At 43.9% G+C, this 6,652-nt stretch overlaps 1 pseudogene; it reads right to left on the bottom strand.

Annotated features, from left to right (window-relative positions):
• Window positions 1–6,109: 6,109 nt before the first annotated feature.
• Window positions 6,110–6,292, bottom strand: LOC124527183 (ATP synthase membrane subunit K, mitochondrial-like; annotated as a pseudogene).
• Window positions 6,293–6,652: the final 360 nt, after the last annotated feature.

Raw genomic sequence — 6,652 nt, forward strand, 5'->3', positions numbered from 1 at the left:
CTTCCTACTTTCGACAGGGCAGTGATGGAGCCCAAAAGAGAGGATGTGCCCCATCAATTATTTCTCTGAGTGGGAATCAGTTGGGAAAGTCTCCTCAGCCCCTCAGCTCATCATTCCCAGTGTAGAGTAAACAGGCTCAGTGGGCACACCTTTGAAAGGGAGAAATAAAGGTGAAGACTTTCTATTTGATCTAATCCAGAGTGAGGATGGTGATAAGCAAGGAGCTAGGGCTAAGCACCAATTGTTAGGGGGATACAAATGGACCAAGACTGGAAATACAAGGGAATAAGCTTCCATTTAATGTGGGCAAAAAACAGGGGCACGAGTGGGTGGCTCAGTCGGTTAAGCATCTGACTCTTGATTTTGGCTCAGGTCATGATCTCACCATTTGTGAGTTCGAACCCCACATCAGGCTCTGTGCTGACAATGCAGAGTCTGCTTGGCATTCTCTCTCTATCCCTCTCTCTCTGTTCCTCCTGCTTGTGCTCTCTCTCTCTCTCAAAGTAAATAAATAAACTTAAAAAAGTTCTAAAAATCAGACTCTTTCAGGAGGAGATGTGATAATGCCAAAGACAGTCCCATTGTTGCCATTTTTTGAGATGTCCTCAGGGACACAGAATAGAGTCCAGGAGACTGTCAAGTTGAGACCAGTTTCTCAATGAGCTTATAGCATATTAGCAGAAAGAATGTAAATATTAAAACATACCACTTCCCTTCCACCTCACTTGGGAGCCAAATTGCAATCAGGAAAAATATATTCTTATTTTCTGTGCCCAGATGACCTCTCTTATAGTACAGAGATAACTTTGGCCATGGCACACTGTGAAAGAGCACATTTTGCTAAATTGATTGAGACAATCCTCAGTCAATGTTCTCTGCCACTGCCCTCACGGCAGTCTCCTCTGATGCCTGTTGACTCGCCTTTCTTCTCTACCTGGCCATGAACTCTCTGAGGGCAGGCACCATGTCTAACTCATTTTACCTCAGTGCCTATGCAGCGGCTGGCCCAAGGCAGGCATGTTTATTATCAAAGATTTGATGGGTAAAAATGAAAGAGAATTTGTTTCCTAAGGTCTAAATTTTGAGTAGGCATCTATCTTTGCCACATATAAACTCATTGCATTTTTCCTTTTTCTTTCTTTTCTTTCTTTCTGTCTTTCTTCCTTCCTTCTTTTCTTTTCTTTCTTTCTTTCTTTCTTGCTTTCTTGCTTTCTTTGTTCTCTTTCTTTCTTTTCTTTCTTCCTTTGAATCTAGAGTCATTGATTTTTTTTTTTTTAATTTTTTTTTTTCAACGTTTATTTATTTTTGGGACAGAGAGAGACAGAGCATGAACGGGGGAGGGGCAGAGAGAGAGGGAGACACAGAATCGGAAACAGGCTCCAGGCTCTGAGCTATCAGCACAGAGCCCGACGCGGGGCTCGAACTCACGGACCGCGAGATCGTGACCTGGCTGAAGTCGGACGCTTAACCGACTGCGCCACCCAGGCGCCCCTAGAGTCATTGATTTTTTAAAAATATTCCCTCTTCAATTCAGGAGCAGATTCTGCTGTATTTAGGAAGCCATTTCCAGGAATCTATCAAGCCTAACCACGGAGCTGTTAGTCTTTTTTACTTTAGAGTTTGATGGACTTGTGTGAGGCAGGCCCAATTTACCAAGAGCTGACCCCATTCATTGAACCAGGTGGCCCGAGGAAGAAGAAAGCCAGCAGGAGCCCGATAAGAAGACTATTGTCTAATACAACAGGAAACTGTGGAATTAAATCTAGACTGGTGAGTGTCAGACTGACAGTCTGTCCAAGGTTTACATGCCCTTCTCCCTCTCTAGCTGTCAGCTTCTTCGGGCAGGTATCGAGTCTTCTCTGCATTCCCAGGACCTGGTGCAGCTGAAGCAGAAACATCTGGAGATAGGCAGACTAAGAATGGGAAAGTCCATATGCAGGAATAATGAGAAAGTGGGTTCTTTCTCATATGGCTCCCATCAGTGGGGGAGGAAGGGAGGAAGACAACTTTTGCTAAGCACTACCTGTAAGACAGACACTGTGTATCATATTTTTACATATATTGCAGAAGGCCATTGTTTCCAAAATTTCTGAGACTTGATTTGTCCTATATTAACAATGTTTCTACAGTTTGAATATCTTAACTCCAAAGAGCAAAATAATAGGCAAATAATTTTCCAGGCCAAAAGATGTGGTAAAAAAATTGTTCTGAAAGAATTTTGTTTTTAAAACTCCTTTATTTCATGTAAATACATCTTGCAAATCAGTTGAAGGATGTAGCACATATCCATCATTACTTTGCATAGATTAAAAACATCTGGATATAACTGAAAAAGGGGAAAAAAGAGTATCTTGTTAAACTCCTAAATCTTTAGACATGTAAGCATGTATACAAAAATGATACATTCTGGGGCGCCTGGGTGGCGCAGTCGGTTAAGCGTCCGACTTCAGCCAGGTCACGATCTCGCGGTCCGTGAGTTCGAGCCCCGCGTCGGGCTCTGGGCTGATGGCTCAGAGCCTGGAGCCTGTTTCCGGTTCTGTGTCTCCCTCTCTCTCTCTGCCCCTCCCCCGTTCATGCTCTGTCTCTCTCTGTTCCAAAAATAAATAAACGTTGAAAAAAAAATTAAAAAAACAAACAAACAAACAAACAAAAAACAAAAATGATACATTCTACTTAGTTTTTCTTGGAATGAAAATTGGAATTCACGATGCTCACTCATTACCTTAAAACTGGTGTGATACAGGGGCACCTGGGGGACTCAGTCGGTTAAGCAGTTAAGCGTCCGACTTCAGTTCAGGTCATGATCTCACATTTTGTGAGTTCGAGCCCCATGTCGGGCTCTGTGCTGACAGCTCAGAGCCTGGCTCCTGCTTTGGATTCTGTGTCTCCCTCTCTCTCTGCCCCTCCCCGGCTCATGCTCTGTCTCTGTCTCTCTCTCTCTCTGAAAAATAAACATTAAAAAAAATAAAAATACAAACAAAAAATTTAAAAAACTGGTGTGATATACATATATACAAATATACATGTATATGAAAACTTTTTATTCTTTGGAAATGTTTGTTGGTTTGTGGCACGTTCTCTCACCTTTGCGAGTTGATATAATTGCATCTGCGAAACAAAAGGTGAGATGATGCGACAGCTTCTTGTAGAAGGTTTCTTGTCCGTCTCCTCTAACAGAACCTTTCCTTTCCAAGCTCCCCTCTCGGCCTGTGCATCTGGAATATTTCCATGAAGTCTATGATGTCCTCACAACGTCACCCAGCCTAGGGGGAGCCATGGTGGCCCATCCATCAGGGTTCCTTCCCCTTCGTCTGTGAGCCATGGCGACATCACTCTGCAGTACGGGAAGCCAAGAATCACAACTATCACACCAGTCCCTGCTGGAGGCCTCCTCTGCTCAGACTCCCCTGGAAATGATCTTCTGTCTTGTCTTCTAATCCTCCTACTAACCACCACTCTACAGGTGAGGCACCTGATACTCAAAAGGGTTTAAATACTGTTAATTTGCCTGTCATCGCATATGAAGTAGGGACTGGAATCCAGAGGGTTAGGACTTGAATACAAGTCTGTCTGGTTGCAAAAGCTCTACTCTCTCTACTTCACTCTGGGAGATTCATTGATGAGAACAACATGAAATTAGGGGAACTCCTGGGCAATAGGTATAACTTTAAAACCACAAACTGGAGTATATGGGAGATGTCCCTGCTTCGTTTGTCCATAACTCAAAAGAATTTATTTGACAAGACCTCATTCTGCTGGAGGTAGAACTCTAAGTCAATCCAGGTTGCCTTCCTCCCAATTTCTCTGGCTCTATCCCAGTCCCTGGAAGACTTTGGGGTGCGGGGGGCAGAGGCAGGCATCTAGTTCTTATTTGTTGCCTGCTAGCTCTGGGGCCATTAAGGCATCCATCCTGCTCTCAGGTCATGCCCAGCATTCCTCAGTCTCATGACAAACACCCTTCATACCTAATAGCTCTCTCTGTTGCTTTTGTGCCGCTCTGGGGACATGATTCTCATCCTGCAGCACCTCTGGGGGTTGTGTGGAATCAGTCTCCATTTCTGGACCATGCTGTGGCTGGTGGATTTTGTGAGGTCCTCTGAGGGAGTGAGAGAATCCCAAGCAGGCTCTCCACTGTCAGCGCAGAGCCCGACGCGGGGTTCGAATGCGGGAGCCGTTAGATCATCACCCGAACCAAAATAAAGAGCCAGATGCTTAACCGACTGAACCACTCAGGCCCTTCTTAAAATGCATATTTTAAAACATGAAATGCTAATGGTATAGACATGCATGTTAAAGACAATTTCCTTTATCCATTGCTGGAAGCAAGAGTCCTTCTGCTTACACTTCTGCTTACAGTTCCTGTGACCCCTTAATAGTGATGACTTCTGAGAAGAAGCCTCAGAAGAAGGTGGAACTGGAAGGAGAACAGATATGTAGTATCTGGCCAAGTAGACAAAACTAATGTAAACAGCACAAACTGAGGGGATGGAATCAAAAGGAACTGCGTCTGCTGAGCTCTACTCGCCACACCTTCCCCTCAGGCTGAATGTGTGCCCCCTGCCACCAACACAGGGGTGATTGCATGTCTACTATTTATTGTGTGCCTGCTGCAAGCAACGCACCACCTTAACAGTTTTAGAAACATCCTTTATAATATTTCCAACAACCTCTGGGAAGAATATCACAATCTCCATTTTCTCAAATATGGAAAGTTAGGATCAAGATTGTGTAAGCAACCAGTCCACGATCATTCAACCCTTCCACAGAATCCAAACTCTGGTGTTTCTGTTGGTTAGAAAATGAGGGCAAGGGACAGAAAAAATGACCTCTCTTATGTGATGGAGAAGTGATTACCGAGCTCCAAAATGCGAGTAAGGAAATGTGTCACTGCAGGAACTTAGAAAGTCCTAATCCATGCTGGGCTGGCTTCTGGTGTGGCCTCCTGCAAGGTAATCTTGTTCTCATCTTGTTTCCTTTAATTATGTATTGAGCTGACAGTAGACTTGCCACTGAATATGGAACAAAAGCTTGGCCTTTCCCTGAAGTTGCAGTTCTCAGGGCAGCAAACTATCACCAAACAGAAATTCCAGCTCTGACCATGTGCCAGGGGCATCTGCACCTGTGGAAGGAAGTGTTCCCCGGCTCTAAAGAGGTACAACAGGTTGGCTCAGTTGGCTCTTCTTTGGCTGGAGAGAGCAGATTTCGAACATCTCCCAAGTCTTTTCAGTGATGTCCCAAGCGTAGCTTGATACCAGCCATGGTGTAGGTATGTGCACCATGGAAATTAGCAAACACTGTAAGCGAAGGCTTTTATCTTGGAGATCCATTGATTGTTGGGCCTTTCCCTGAAGGATCAAAGGCCATTGATTAGATACTGCCATCTGTCCTGCTGTGGCACATACAAGGTGGTCCATGGGTAATATCAACTGAGTCTACAAAAACATATTGGGGTTTTAGGGAGCTGATAAATATACCCATTTTCCCCAACCCAGTTCTGAACTAAGTAAAATACAAAGAACAGTCAGATAGATGGAGCCCAATGTATAAGCTCTTTTGCTGGTAAAGGCTAGGTTGGTGAATGTGGTTTGGGTGCAGCAAGAAGGGACTTCCTAATACTATACTCCAGAATCAAGCAGAACTACCCATCTGTCACAAGCTCATCTGGACGACCAAAAGCTTTTCCATATGGAGCTCTCCTCTTGAAAAACTTATAGTACTGAGAATCAGAACAGAATACTTGATTTCTTTGGGCAGTTGACTCTCTAGAATAAGGTCAGAGGAAAGGACTGAGCTCTCTTTGCCTGGTTTCTGTCACAAAGTCACTGGTAAGAGGAGTCCTCCTCTCTGGGGAGGAATCAGAGAGGGACCAGATAGACAGTAGAAGCATTTCTTGCACTGAGTGCCCACCACATGGAGGGAGATATCAATTAGGGCCTGATAACCATTGTTCTATGAAAACCTAGAGACAACCAAGTGGGAAAGTGATGAAAAATGTAAACTGGATTCTATTTTTCCAGGTTCATAATGTATTGTACAAACTGAGTATCACATGGTGAGTTGACATTAGCTTGTCCAGGCATGGGAACTTAACAGATGAGGTACTGACTGTTTAGAGTTCGTATGTGGCTTTCATACCTGGAGGTTTTTTAGACCATAACTTCAAGTATAAAACTACCAAAGCAATGCCGCTGCATGTGGCCAGTGCACAATTCATTCTCCCTGTGGGAGTATTGGACTATTTTTTAATACCAGTGAAATGGAATTGGGCATGAGTTTCTGGTACTACCATGATTTCAATCTCACAAAAGACACAGATTCTGCAGCCCATACACAGCTACCTCTTGGCCCAGCTGGAAGAAGCCCTGTAAACTGGATTCTGTGGGTCTCAATATGGACACACTCTGCCTTCCCAGTATTGATGTTTTAAGAAGTATCAGATTGTCCTGCATCTGGAGGAATATATAGTGGTGTTCTTATCACACATACATACATACACCCTTCTGGCTATGACATTGCAGATGGAGTCTACAAAAGTGATTGTAATCTATACAAGCTTTTCATTTTTTTATATTTTTAATATGAAATTTATTGTCAAATTGGTTTCCATACAACACCCAGTGCTCATCCCAGCAGGTGCCCTCCTCACTGCCCA

This window comes from Lynx rufus, unplaced genomic scaffold (genome assembly GCF_022079265.1).
Source record: "Lynx rufus isolate CCGP_SWC_20201006 ecotype Redwood Valley unplaced genomic scaffold, mLynRuf1.p SCAF_5, whole genome shotgun sequence".
NCBI lineage: Eukaryota > Metazoa > Chordata > Mammalia > Carnivora > Felidae > Lynx > Lynx rufus.